The sequence below is a fragment of the Microtus ochrogaster genome, linkage group LG3 (genome assembly GCF_000317375.1).
Source record: "Microtus ochrogaster isolate Prairie Vole_2 linkage group LG3, MicOch1.0, whole genome shotgun sequence".
In the NCBI taxonomy this organism is placed as follows: Eukaryota; Metazoa; Chordata; class Mammalia; order Rodentia; family Cricetidae; genus Microtus; species Microtus ochrogaster.
In genome coordinates this window covers 26,011,798-26,027,109 of record NC_022029.1, presented here as the reverse complement: position 1 = coordinate 26,027,109, position 15,312 = coordinate 26,011,798, and the positions used below count along the sequence as shown (strand labels likewise).

Sequence of the window (15,312 nt, the reverse complement as noted above, 5' to 3'; positions counted from 1 at the left end):
GCTACTTTCCAGAAGGTTGGTGGCCCATGACCTCAAACAGCAAGTCCTGAGACAGACAAGTTTCTATGATGTTCTAAGATAAATTTCAGGACAATCAAAACTGAAACAAGTTTATGTGTTTTTAACTCTTCATAATACTTGTAATATCATCTTCAGATGGAGTCACCAGAATTATAAAGAATTACATGTGAATCATGATGAGCAGTTGAAAAGGACTTAGTGATATCCTGAGAGCATGACTCAAAATTATTCAGTTGTCTTCTGGGGGAAAAAATGTATGAGAGCGGTAAACTAGACATACTCATAATCTTTGTACCCCGGAGGCTGATGCTGGAGGACTATCATGAGTTCAAAGCCACTTTGGACTACGTAGTGAGTACCAGGACAGACTAACAAACTACAGCGTGAAACCCTGTTTCAAAGAAAAAAAGTATAACCCCCAAACAAAAATGAACAAGAAACTCTTGTTGACAGCGTGACCACACAAAGTGAGACAGCTTGATTTAGCAATATCCTAGCAGCTTTGCAAGCCCTCTGTGCACACATACAATCTATTACACATGCATATATATACAAACACACACACACACACAAACAAATCAGGACACCTGGTACTGCGTAGCCCAGCAGAGTGGTTCCGTGGTCAGAGAAACGAGTCCAAAGGTAAAATGCCTACCTATATCTAATCCCTCCTAGACCATCTCTTCATCTGTGATCTTTAAGCTTTCTGTCCACTACTTTGCTCTAGTATGTCATGATTACGAATGTGGGTAAAAAACTTTTATTTCAGATGCTATTTTGCGGATGAAGTAAGTTGAACGGTACATTTAATACCAAGGTTGGCCCACAGTGGGCATTAGTACATGCTTGGCTATTGTTATCACCTTGTGCGGTTAATTCGATTCACGGAACTCATCTCGTTTGACCTTGCTACCGCCCCTTTAACGCTCAGCGAAGGCTCTGAAGGGATGTGCCTGAGTTAAAGTTTGCTGGAAGCACCAGGACTAAAGCGAGGGGCACTGCTTAACTCTGTAAGCCCACCTTCTCAAGGGAGAGAAACACCAATTTATAAATCTGGAGCTGAGTCGGCGTTTTCCTGTCTGGGCACGTGAGTCCCGTTAAAATTGCCTGAATTCAGAATGCAGGCCGCGTGTGTCTCCGGAAACAGATATTGATTTTTGTTTTCAGTCATATCTCTAGCATGGAGATGGGATGAATTTTCTCCTGGGGCCCTGGCACAGAGAATTGGATTGCTTCTGCGCCAGCTGCAGGGCACCACAGGTGTTCGCGTCTCAGCAATCACAGTGGTAATTGGGACATGAGAGGACAGAAAGATGCCCTTGGTGGACATGCCATTTCCATGGCCCTTTCTGAGGACAGATGGAGTGGCCGGCAGCTGAGAGCCTGGAGTACCTGTCATTTCTAGGGTTGGAAGGATGCAGGCATTTCTGGAGAGGCTGATCTGTTCTTTGCTCCATCTGAGAGGGTGTGGCCGATGCTATGTGACTTCTGTGCCATTGTCATCACCTGTCATTTCACAGAAACCCCTGCTGCCTCAGTATGATGTGCATGAGCTCCTGATCTAGCCAAGAACCATGTTGCTTCTCTCACCTTCCTTTCTTCTGTTTCGTATGGATTTATTTTATATCTCAAGTGACAAGAAAGCTTCTGGTATGGCTGGGAATCTGACACGCAGGTACAGAGACCACGAGCAGAGGCTTGTACCTTAGCATCTTCACGGAAGCTGTCTGAACCCATCACAGGCCTTCCTTCAGTTAGCTCTTTAGGTAAGATTTCCTACAGCCGAGGCAGGCCTGGAAGTCACTATACAGCTCAGATTGGCCTGAATTCCTGGTCCTCCTGCCTCTACCTTCCAACTGCTGGGATTACAGGTGTCCACTATGCACCCAGTTTAAGGTTAACTTTTGAATGTTTACCTTAAACCATAAATGGTCTTCAAGTAATGTCTGAAATCTAAAGGCCACCTGCAGTTGGTGATAGATGTTGGAACTGGAGCTCCAACAGCCTTTTTTGTTCCTCTATTCAGGCTGATGTATTGTATATACACCCAGGCTACTGCCTACCTACGTACCTACCCTAAAATCCTTGTTAAGTTCATGGGGACTTCTGCACTCAGAGTAGGAATAGTAGGCGCCTCCCTTCAGTGAGATTGGTGGATGTGCAGTGGGGGTAAGTCTGTGCGGTATATGACTTCAGTAGAGAGAAACTGACAGATGCACACAATTACCCCCTCACCATGGTTAGTGTTGACTGTGGTCATAGATAATGCATTGCGATCTGGAAACACCTATGTTGGGAATCTCTAGTCCATTATGATGAACAGTATCTATGCCATGGTATAGGTTCTGTCTGTGGAGTGTTAGCCAGCATCAGCACCCATCCAGCTATCATAAGCAAACAGAGTTGCTCAGAAATGGAATATCTTTAGGCCAGAATTTGAAGAGCTTATTGTTTACATAAAAAGTAGGTAATAAAATACAAATATTGTTTTCGGGATTGAGGAAAAGAATTAAAGTCACAGATCCATGTACAAATTGCATGCTGAACCTCATTACTAGAAAGAGTGAAAAGAGTGTTTGTAGCCAGATAAGGATCTTAGCCATGCAATTCACAGATTCAGTGTGACCCTTATCAAAACCTCAAGGGCATTTTTGAAAGAAAAAAAAATCTGAAATGCACATAGAATCCCCAAAGAGCAGCCAAGATGACTGTACACACAGTGTGGTGTTGGCAGGGGTGGATGGGGTGGAGATGGAGGTACCAGGTTATAGAAACTCATGGAAGACAATTGGTCACCACCCTTTCATACAAGGCCAAACGAGATTTGACAAAGTACCAAGGCATGATCGGAAGGACAGTCTTTTATGTAAATGATGCTGGGAAAACTGGAAACTCAAACGCAAAAGAATGAAGCTGGACCCTCACCTGAAGTCTATAATAAAAACCAACTTCGGAAGGAGCATGACATAAACATAAATCTGACCCTGGAAAACCCTGAGGACAATGTATGTCACCACTTTATGTCACCAAAGCCAATGATTCTTAGGACAATGTAGAGAAGCCGCTTTATGTCACCAGATCAGATGATTCCTGAGCGTGAAGCCAAAAGGACAGGGAACAAAGAAAAAAGAAGTGGCCACTGTATCCTTTCTCTTTAAACCCAGAATTTTGATGCTTGCAGAATAGTGTCAACAGAGTGAAGGCAACCCATGAAATGAGAGAAAATTCTTGCAAATTCATTTACCAACAAAAGGTTAATATTTATAACATACACAGAATTTCTACAACTAAAAGGCAAAATGCCCTAATTAAAGAAAATATGATATTTCTCCAAAGAAGATATGGAATTTTATCCTCCTTCTTCTCCTCCTTTTCCTCCTCCTCCTTCTTGATTTTTTTAAAATGTGGCCTTATTCTGTAGCCGAAGCCTACCTGGAGCTCATTGTGTAACTCGGGCTGATATCAAACTTATGGTGATCCTCCAGCCTCAGTATCCCCAGCTGCTAGATTACCATCATGAAGCACTGTATTTGGTTCAAATAATGCAATTTCCTAATAAGTACATGCAAATATATTCAATATCACTAATCTTCATAGAAATTTTAAAAAGAACTACAGTGATATGCCGTCTTATACTCATTAGGATGTCTACGGGGAAACCGAGAACTATAAACTGTTCACAGGAGTGTAAAATGTTATACCGCCTACAAAATCATGGAGTTTCTTCACAAATTTAAAAACACCATATAATCTATGTGATCCATCCTTCCCCTTACAGACATATACCCAGAAGTGTTGAAAACAATGACCTTAACCTGTATTTCTCTACTCTGAGTTACAGCAGCATCAGTCCTGATAGTGAAGGACGGAGAAGCACAGGTGTATCCAGTGATAAGAGTATTCTCAAATATCATTCAGCCTTCCAAAGGGAATTCTGACACACACACCGCATAGTATACCAAAGACAATATGCAAAGCAAAATAGAGCGGTTTCTGACGGAGTGATGCATTATGGCCCTACTCATACACAGGACCCGAGAGCCCAAAATCCTAGGGACAGGAGGAGGCATGATGGCTGCATGGGAGGAAAGGAAGAGTTGATGCCTGATGGATGTCATCTGAGATTCATAGACAGGTAGAGCTCTGAAAGTAGATGCTGGTGAAGGCCATACAACTAAGAGAATCTTGTCAAGGCCCCTGAGCTATGTGCCTAGACATAGCTAAGATGAACTTTATGCTGTGTGTCATTTTTCTGACAAAAGAAGCTCAGCCATAACCTGGAGTTCTGGACAGGGGACACCTTGCAGGGTCTCTCTCATGGTGTTCAGGAAGATTCACCAGCAGTGGAAGATTATGACCCCCTCCCCACTCTGTGAGGTCCTAAATCAAAACACCCTCCCTTAAACGTGAAAGCCCCAAACTGAAGAGAAAACAGAAACATCTAACTGCTCAGGAGTTAGTGCCGAGGAGCTGCTGCATGTCTGTGACGAGTGGACAGAATGGTTGCCAGCACCACGGAACCACAAAACTTCCACTTAAGGCCAAAATTAGATGAGGGAGCCCTCCAGGTCCTGGTCTAGCAACAGGCAACATGCTGCAACTTCACACTGAGTTTGATCTTTGAGATTCGAATGTGTTTTGTTCATCAAATCAAAGCCCTCCATTCACAAACATGCTTTTACGCTGTTTTTCAGACAAGGAAGATCATTACCTTTACGTGGCTCCTGGAATATCCATATGTCTGTGGGGCCAGCTGGAGCCTTTCTTTTGTTGACAACGTGAGAGACACAAAGACTGGACTGGACTCAGTAACTACATCTTCTCTTCTTCTACCAGATGTGGTCACTCTAGAGAAGAATAGAAAAGCGGGATAATGAAGCCGATATTCACAATAAAACAAGAATCTTCCATGAGCAATGGTGGTGACTGGGGATGCACTGTATCTGTATTGCATTTGTAATGAAGAGGGCGGTGTTAACAGGCTAAGCACAAAGGCATCCTGTGGGGGGAAGCAGAAACTGACCCCCATATCCCAACACGTTCCTGATCAGTCAGTCCTTATAGAAAATCCCTTTAGGAAACAAGTTAAATTAACGTTGCAATGTGAAGAGAGCATAAAACTATCACATTTCAATCAGACTAGCTAAAAGAATTATTTGTGATTGGCTTGAAAAGCACTGGAGTGGCATGCTGGATCATGACGCTAGTTGGAGAAGCATCATTTATATTTTGTTCTCCTCTCTTCAGAGGATCATCAACCTACCCGTGGTAAAACCCATTAAAATATTTTGGCAAGAACTCGTTCTTTGCTGCCTTAAAAAAAGAACAGAAAGCAAATGTCCTGGTTTTGTTCCCCATGCTGTGATGAAACACTCTGGCCAAGGCGACTGAGGGCAGAGGATTTTATCTTAACCTTCAATCCCGGGTTACAGGCCATCATTTCAGGGAAGTCAAGGCAGGGACTGGAGCAGCCTGCCACATCACCTCACAGTCAACAGTGCCAAGAAACAGAGTGTGCTGGCTGCTTGCTAGCCGCTTTGTGTGCTCAGCTTGATTACCATCTACTCTTACACGGTTCAGGGCCTATCCCATAATACACTGCCACATTCAGGGTAGGTAGTCCTATATCCCTTAACAATCAAGACACCACTCCATAGATAGACCCACAGGACAGCTTGGTCTAGATAATTTCTCGTTAAGACTTTCTTCTCAGGTTGACCCCAGGTTGTGGTAGACTGGCAGTCAAAACAAAGGAACACAGTAATGAATTAAGAAATATTCTAATCATTTTATTTGTTGGAACTTTGAAACAACTTCCAAGTGTTTAGCTTGAAATGGATTTATTTTTAACTCCTGCTGAATACTTATAAAATGGTCACAGTTACTAACATGGAGAACATGAGCTATTACCAAAATGGCTCGTAGGCATCCAACGCTTCGTGAAAGGAGATACTGACTCTGTCATATAAAGAACACCAAGTAACACATTTAATATATTTTAGAAGTAAACCAATATAGAGCAAAGAAGCAATTGGGTACACATTAGAAGATTGGGTGTTAGTGATCTGCTGTGATTAAACTCATGTTTTGTTTTCATAAAACGTGATTAATGTAAGCATGTCTCACACCTCTGGATAGATGTAAGTAGGTCTTAGTTCTGGTGGTCCAAGGATTCCCCCTCCACCACACTTTACAGCTGCTCTGGAGGGGAAGCCGAGGCTGGAACCTGGAGTCAAAAACTAGGGCAGAGACAGTGGGAGACGGATACTCACTGGCTTCTTCTCCATAACTTGCTCATCTTGCTTTCTTATACAGTGCAGGACTCCTTGCCCATGGGTGGCAATATCCAGAGTGATCTGGGTCCTAATGCACCCATCAATAATCAAGAAGATGCCTCACAGACTTGAGTGTATACTAGTGTGGCCTAGAAATCTAACCTGTCCAAGAGCCTATGAGTGTCCTCACGGTGCATGCAGAGCATGTGTGACCTCAAAGCAACTATGGCGGAACCTCTCCACCCAGCACTGACAATGGCTGCCAGAGAGCCAGGCAGATGACATCCTCCCTTCAGATGAGCTTCCCCAGCCAGCACCTCCTGGAGCCTTGAGATTGTGTAGAATTAGGGCAGAAATGCTCATGTGTGGCTGGGAGGAGAGGCTGGGAAATCAAGGGAAGGCTCAATGACTTTCTCCAGCCCCTCCTTCTAAGGAGGGAATGTCAACAGTCAACCAAACAGATGGTGATGAGCGTTTGCGAGTAGGCACACGTGATATGATGAAAACGGAAGTTGGTTGGCTCAGAGGGCAGCATTCTATAACAAATGGAATGTAGGCTATAATACACACACACATACACACACACCCCTGATTCTTTTTTCATGTGTGTGTATGTATGTGCTCATACATTTGCATATTTGCACACACATGTCTACACATCATGCTTTGACTAATAACTTCCATGTACACATAAATTCACAGGGAAGTTGACAGGATCATATAACCCTCCAACTTGCCCAGTTGCTGAGCATTGGTGTATTGGTGAAAAGAGTTCCCTGGGGGGTCTGGTTGCCCCACATGTTATGTGCTAACTTCTGACAGATCCTGGGATGACGTCTATGTGCAGTATTTAGCAGGCAGCAGAAACAAGCAACATAGGCAGACTGTCCCCTTGCTCTGTTCAGTCACCTCCCAGAAGAGAATCTGGGTGCACTTTTCTTTAAGACATTTGCCATTGTTTTTGTAACCAGATTCTCCCCGTTTGTGTTTTGACATCATTGAAGATTCAGATGCAGCTGGAAGAGATGCTACAGAGATATCACTTTCCCTTTCCTCTCCTTGCATCTTGAAAACTCACAGGCTATCATCTACCCAGAGTAGCACCGGGTCACACTGCCCTGGCCCAGACTTTGAAGTTTTATATGCATAGGTATGTATCTCTGTATAGGCCACAGTTTGACTGCTGAGTATATGCAGGGGGCCGGGAAGTATGTGTGTGTGTGTGTGCATGTGCATATATGTGTGCATTTTGTTAAGTACTGTCTTCAGTATGGCACTATAAACTTTGGGAATTGGGTGCTGGCGGGACATCCTTAGATAATGATGACCTTGAAAGCAGCTGGGATGCCCTAGCTCCTTCCTTCCTGCTTTGCTCCAGGCTTTTGACGGCTTGCTCTGCCTCTGGCTCCTCTCCACTGAGTCTGGCACTCTGCCAGGGGCTTAAAGCAGTGTTCTTCTTGGGCTTTAGCTGAACTTAGATCCAGGACTCAAAACCGCCTTTTGTCTTTTAAGTTATTGATTCTGAGGATTTTGTTACAGAGGTGGAAAGCTGACAGACAGCTGGCTAACAGTGTGTTCAACTCTGTAACACTGTCACGTGTGTTGGTGGGGTGGCCACTCACACTATCAACCTGCAGAACACCAGTCACTCAGGGACACTGGGACACTCACCCTTTTATAGCAAGCTCTGCTCTTGGCTGCCATCACCTCTGCCCCCCGAGACCCTGGAGTGATGGTATGCCAAAGAGTGGGTTTTAAACAGAGTCTCACACTGCATGGCCTTAGATGTAGTGTTTCTTAATTAGCATATCCCTCTGGAGACTCTCTGGGTTGCTTTGAGTATTGACAGTTTGTTCTTTTCCATGGTTGAATAGCATTCCATGACACATGGTCCCATGGTTAGACCTTCATCCTCTGAAGGATATCTGGATAATTCTAGTTTGGGGTTCTCCGAAAGGAAGCTGCTGCAGACATTTGAGTATAAGTTAGTGGGTGAACATAAGTGCTCATTTTTCTGGGACTATTCCAGGTCTGTAACTAAGAGGCTGTAGTGGGCTGCATAGGAACTGTAAGTCTGAGTTTTAAGGGGACTCTTAAAAGATTTTTCTCTGAGGCTATGCCAAGTCATGCACCCTCAGTGTATCAGTCTCTTTGCCAAGTGTGGGGTGACGGCCACTTATCTCACTATTCGGGTGGTATGTGGGACCTCCTTGGATTAACCACCCATTCTTCCCTCATAGATGGTGGTGCTGAACATCGCATGATCTGTTCTCATAAGTGACATGTGGGCCCATGCTTTTGTCCATTTTCTGGTTTTTTTTTTTTTCCGCTGCATCAAAAGCTGGCTGTGTGTTACATACTCAGTCCTGGTTAAGATGTTCAAATATTGTGCCAGCCCCTTGACTTCATCCTTCCATGTTTTGACAGGGCTCTTTGTTGAGAAAAAGCTGTAGCTTTTCATAAGCTCAAACACATCAACTTCTCCTTTTGATTTCGTGACTGTGGCTTGGTATTTAACTCTTGTCTGTATCACTGCAATATCTGCTGCCCAACTCACTTCTACTTACAACAGACAGGCACAGCGCCTGACTCTCAGTGAATACTTAGCCCCACACACTCTTGGTTTCTTAGAAAGACTGAGTACGTCCTCCCCCTGGACTAGGCGATAGCTCAGTTGATAAAATGCTGGCTTTGCAAATAAGAGGACCTGAATCTGACCCCCAGAGCCCACATCAGGAATCTGCATATCCTGGCTCATGTCTGTAACCCCAGTGCTCAGGAAGTAGAGATGGGGGGGATTCCATCAGATTGAGTTCAGTCAATCTAGATAAATTGAGTTCCAAGCTGTCTCAACAAATACGAAGTGGATAGCATCCTGTGGAAGGAATAATACCTGAGGTGAACCTCTGGCCTCCACATGAACACATGAGCACCCCATATACTTAAAATACACATAGGAATACACACATGTACACAGACACATAATTCCTAACACTGGGGATCAGTAGCAATAACAATAATACTTTGCATTCTATAAAATGACTTCAAATATTTTGTTAGTATGTGGTTCCACTGTCCTCTGTGGGGAGGGTAGCTCAGAACTTTTTTATCTATTAAGGCTTTTCTGAAGCCTCTAGTGTTAAGGCCTAGTGGTCAAGAGAGTGGGAGACCCTATACTCTCTGTTCTTTATGGATGCCCAATGGTCCTTGAGCACATGAAGGTGATCAAGAATGAGTCAAAGGAAGTGCTGATGCACAGAGAAGGAGCAAAGCCATAGAACTCACACTGAAACTAAAGTAAATGTAATCACAATTGATATGTGTTCAAGGACAATAGGGCCATGCTAGGTATCTTGGTGAGGATGCTGTGCATCTACTCTGTGAGGATGCTGGATATCTCAGGGAGGATGATAGGTATCTCAGGGAGGAAACTGGGTATCTCAGTGAGGATGCTGTGTATCTACTCTGTGAGGATGCTGGACATTTCAGGGAGGATGATGGGTATCTCAGGGAGGATACTGGGTGCTAGATGGAGGATGCCTGGTGCTCCAGGGAAGGTCTTGGAATCTATGGGTGGGGTGTTGGGTGTTACAGAGAAGATGATGGGTACTTCAGGGAAGGGAACTACAGGAGGATATCAGCCACCCTATCCTGTGATTCAGTCATCTTTCTCTCCCTTGGAAGATCCGTAGATCATCAAAACTAAAAGAACTTATCAGACTTTGCTATTGTAAGCCAAAACCTGTTACTCAGCAGAGAACCCTACTGTGTCCCTGGCATTGCTGAGTGAAGGCATCAAAGTGGGTGCTCCCCGAATCAAGCCTGTCACTCAGTAGAGAGGCACTGCTCTGTCACAAGCATCCTGGAATCCTCATTCTGAGGGAAGGCATCAGAATGGATGTCACGGAAGAATTCTGTCCTCCGGGCATGACACGGATGCTGCCCTCCTGAACTCTGAGCCATCTATGTTCTGTGTGGAGGGGAAAGGACTTACACGGCTATATCAATATCTGAGTATATACCGGTAGTTAGCGATCGATGGGTACTGAAGGGGGTATAGTTCTTTAGAAGGTAGCTCTGTGGACTAGAGTGTGTGACTGTCCACTGTCACAAACTCATTCACACGGTGTATAATACAGCAGTAGCTCTAACTAAACCTAGTTTCGCTCAGTGAGTTATTAATGGGGTGGTGGTTTGAATGAAAATGGCTCCCCTTGACTCAGAGAGTCGCATTACTGGAGGCGTGGTCTTGTTGGAGCAGGAGTGGCCTTGTTGGAGGAAGTGTGTCACAGGTGGAGGGCTTTGAGGTTTCGGAAGCTCGAGCTGGGCCCAGCACCAACCTATCTTCCTGTTGTCTGCTGTCTAGAACTCTCAGTTACCTCTCTAGAACCTTGTCTGCCTCCATGTGGTCATGCTTCCCATGATGATGATGATGATGGACTAAATCTCTGAACTGTAAACAAGCCCCAACTAAATATTTTCTTTGTAAGAGTTGTGATGGTCATGGTCAAGGCAACATGAACTCTAACTGAGATAAATAGTTAAGATTATTTGAAACTCAATCTTTTATTAATATTCATGAAAAAATAAGAAATAATTACTGTCTCCCTTAACGAGGCTATGTGATGTGCTGTTTAATTTACTTGAAATTAGCTGTGGTCAATAAGCATCATTTGTCCCTGCTTATAAGCATACTGATTGCTGTGTATTTTTTCCTTGAGGCTGGCTATAGACTAAGACAGACAAACTTGGTAATAAATCTTGTAGTGAAAAATAAGCAACTAGTCTAAAAGATTTGCTTTGGGGGCTAAAGGACGATTTGTTCATTTTCTTCCTCCCTTCCCTTTTCTCTTCCCTTTCTTCCCTTCTTCCTTCTTGTAGTGCTTTCTTTTTTTTATTTATTTTATTTATTTATTATGTATACAATATTCTGTCTATGTGTATGCCTGCAGGCCGGAAGAGGGCACCAGACCTCTTTACAGATGGTTGTGAGCCACCATGTGGTTGCTGGGAATTGAACTCAGGACCTTTGGAAGAGCAGGCAATGCTCTTAACCACTGAGCCATCTCTCCAGCCCCCTTGTAGTGCTTTCTTTTGCTCTTTTTAAGATTTGTTTCTGAAGGATGAGGGTAGAGAAGCGCACTCTTCCCCAAGCTGACATTTCTAAGTTCTTCTTTGTGTACAATGTAACTGGGGTCTTTGTTCTCAGTCTTTAAACTCAGGACAAGGCAAATAGTGGTTTGCATGTATTTTCTACTCCAATGTTCTTTTCAGTATAAAAACCATCAAAAGAACAGTAGACATGGCTCAGTGGGTAAGAAGCTTGCTGTGCAAGCAAGGACCGGAGATGGAGCCAAAACAAATCCATGTTTAAAAAAAAGAAAAAGAAAAAGTGGTGACACACACTTAGAATCCCAGTGCTGGGGAGGATTGCTGGGGCTGGTTTGACATACATACTAGGAGAAAATGTACATCTAGGTTGATAGAAACCCTGCCTCAGAAAAGCCAAGATGGATGGTATCTGAGGTTGCTCCCTGGATTCCACAGACATGCATCGGTGAGTGAACATGCACATCCACACGTGGGAACATGGATATATTCACGTACACACACACACACACACACACACACACCAGAGAATAATCTGCAAACAACCACACTGAGCATATCGCTGTGACTTAGAGAACTGAGCTAGATAATTTTGGGACAAACTGGCTCCTGGCTATTTGCAAATTTAGCAATGTGGTTTATAAATCTACAGCTTAGCTGGGCGGTGATGATACGTGCCTTTTTAATCCCAGTATTAGGAAAGCAGAGGCAGATGGATTTCTAAATTCAAGACTAACCTACAGATGGAGTTCCAGGAAGATCAGGGCTACAGGGCTACGCAGAGAAACCCTGTCTTGAAAAACAAACAAGTCTGTAGCTTAAACAGAATCAGGTTGTGTGATAAGAAAACACCTTGAGACTGATCTGAGGAGTCCCCTGGCTGAGAGATAGTCCATTGAGAGACTGTATAAGCATTGTGATGTAGCCTTCATGGGTAGTCACAGCCACAAGCAAGCTACGGCCCCAATAGAGGACCAAGTCAGTGCTGTTTGAATGGAAGACACAGCTAGGCTATCTAGTTTTAAGTGTCTCTGAAACAGCTATTTTAGCACCTTTGTTAGCATGGCAACAGCCAGGAAACCACCTCTTGCAACAACCCAAGCCAGGAACTCATCGCTCCTGCTGGCGCGCTCTGCTCCTGAGGAGCCAGCATGGATCAGCTGCCAAACACGATTATTCACAGATGGATGAGCCTGGAGGGAGGCTGCAGCCTTCCGCGGGCTCACCGGAGAGAGAAAGCATGAGCTGCATTCTCCTTCTTCGCTTCTGCTCACCTGATGGACTGACCCTCCCTGGGACCCAGGACACACTCTTAGGAGTGCTGGAATTGGCTCCAGCTGCACCAATTGTAGCTGCTATTAGCATATTTCCCTGAATAACAGAACACACTGACTTGAGAATGTAATATGAATTCTCATTGTTTTCAGGTCCCAGAGGGAAAGACTTTCAAGTGTTCTAGCCATTCCCCTTGGGTTTTCATCTCCAAATTCCCAAACAGACGAATGCAGCTCTGTGGATCTCCAAGGATGGAGCACCAAGTGTTCGCTCCAATAGAGAATGGAGGGCTCCTGCCAACACGTTGTCTGAGCACGCCTCTTAACCCATGCCTTGCACAGTCCTATTAGCACGTAGATGCTAGGGAACATTCCAGAGTTTTAACAGAGAGGACACTACTGGCAGATGAGTCATGCTTGCATAGGACAGTACTTTTTACCCATATCTATGTTCTCCCACAGTCGGGAGCTCACTTGCCTTACTGCGTCCTCAGAGTGAATTCACCCAGGAACTCTCAAAATACAGCGTCTGACTCCTATAGCAAGCAGACATGGCAGCATCCATCTGCAGGCCATCTGAAGAGCCCTCTGTGTCCCTTGATCCTTGGCCAACGCTACACTGGGGTTATCGCTTTTGACCAACATCCAGGATCCCTACTCTGGGTCATGTGACAGCTACCTCCCTTTCTTCCCTGTCTACCTTCTTTTCTGTGGGAAACATCTTCCCATAACTTCCTAAGGTAAGGATCTTGGGTGGTAATGTTTTTAAGTGATTTTTAGATATTAGACTATTTTGTCTTGCTACCTAAGCAATAGTGATATAAATAAAAAAAAATAGAATTGGCAAAAAAAAATTACAATGACAACAACAAAAGAAGCCAACTCTTGGGCCTCTGAAGTTCCCACGACTCCTTGTCTTCTTATAGATGCACAGTTTGGGGCTTCCTTACACCCCATATCCAGGACTACTAGAATCTTCTGTTTTCTTCTAGTGTTTCTGGATTCTTCCTCAAATGGGAAAGTAGGTAATTCAGTGATCCTTTCTCACTGGGAGCATCCTGTCATTGTGCAGAACAAGTGATCTTAACCCGAGCCCAGACCTTGTGCATTCTCCTGAAGACAGGGGCTATTTCCAAGTCTCCCTGGCTATTTGCCTCCCATTAACTCTCCAGGTTTAAGTTCAAGGTTGCTCTCCTCTGCAGAGCTAGAACCATGGGTCATTATTTTGCAGGACATGTGTTCAACATTTCAAGCCCTTCATGACCAAAAGCAGCATAGAGATAAAGGGGGTCATTTCACTTTACCGTTTACAGATCACCATTCCGGGAAGTCAGGGCAGGAACCTGGAGGTATGAGTGTTGCTTACCGACTTGTTCAGCCTGCTTCCTTTTACAACCCAGGACTGCCAGGCCAGGGATGGTAGCACCCACAACTGTCTGTGTTTTCTTACATCAATCACCAAGTAAGAAAATTCCCTACAGAATTGCTGCTAGGCAAACCTATAAAGGCATTTTTTTTTTCAATTGAGAGGCTTCTTCCGAAATGATTTTAGTGTGTGTCGAGTTAACAAAAAACTATCCAGGACAATTCCTTGTCAGCATTACACCAATATGACACTATTAAACAACAATCTTTTATTTTTTTGTTCACCTCAAAGATCTCATATTAACATCACAATATGAACTTAGTATAACTTTAAAAGCCCCTCAGTCTTTGAAATTGCAAATGCTTCAAAAGTTTAGTCTTTTTAAGACATCCAAACTCTCTTTCAAAGTTCAAAGTCTCTCTAAAATATCCAGTCTTTTTAAAATTCCAAAAAAAGGCTCTGAACTGTGGGTGATTGTAAATTCAAAAACAATTGAAATACTTTCTTATTCCAAGAAGGAAGAATCAGGACACAAACACGATCAAATAAAATCAATGCAAAACTCAACTCCAACAGCGGAAACAGTTAGGGGTTTGACATTTGACTCACGATTCTCTAGACTCCAAAGGGCGTGGCAGCACCAATTCCTAAGCTCAGGCCAACTCCACTGCATTCCTGACACTGTCCTTAGTGGTCCTGCCATGCCACTGCAACCGCACCTTCCCTAGAAGCCCCGCGTGGGCTCCTCTTGGTGATTCTGAGCCTGCTGCATGGTGCCGAGCTTCAACTTCTAAACAGGACCCCTTCAATCCTGAGACTTCTCTTTCAACTGAGGCTTTACCATCACCCTTGGTCTCTCAACGCCTCTCTTCAAGGACACCAATCTTGCCACATAATGGCAAGCCTTGGTTGTATTTTGTGACTCCTTCTTCAGGCTTTCTGAACCTGTACTACCTGGTGACCTACACATTAGCAAGCTCAACTGTCAGCAGGAGGGACAACCTTCGTCCCCTTTGTACCATGGAACTTGTGCAGGGGCCCTGAGGAAATACTGTTATCAGTGATACTGGTATCTTTTTAATCACAGATGATTCTCCAACCTGGCTGACAGCATCAATTGTCCAGCAAAGCAAAAGTTTTACATTTTAGTGGCTCAGAGTTCAAAGTATCAGACAACCCTTTAAAGGACCCCATTTTTTATCTATCTATCTATCTATCTATCTATCTATCTATCTATCTCTCTCTCTCTCTCTCTCTCTCTCTCTCT

The 15,312-nt window shown here is 44.0% G+C and overlaps 1 protein-coding gene across 17 annotated transcripts in view; it reads right to left on the bottom strand.

Annotated features, from left to right (window-relative positions):
- The window catches only part of Myt1l (myelin transcription factor 1 like), a 394,778-nt gene that overhangs the window by 181,659 nt on the left and 197,807 nt on the right, over positions 1-15,312 (bottom strand). For all 17 annotated transcript variants that reach the window (XM_026785931.1, XM_026785930.1, XM_026785939.1 and 14 more), the window contains exon 4: positions 4,733-4,868. The gene's annotated coding sequence lies outside the window, so the exon portion shown is untranslated. The remainder of the gene's footprint in view (positions 1-4,732; positions 4,869-15,312) is intronic.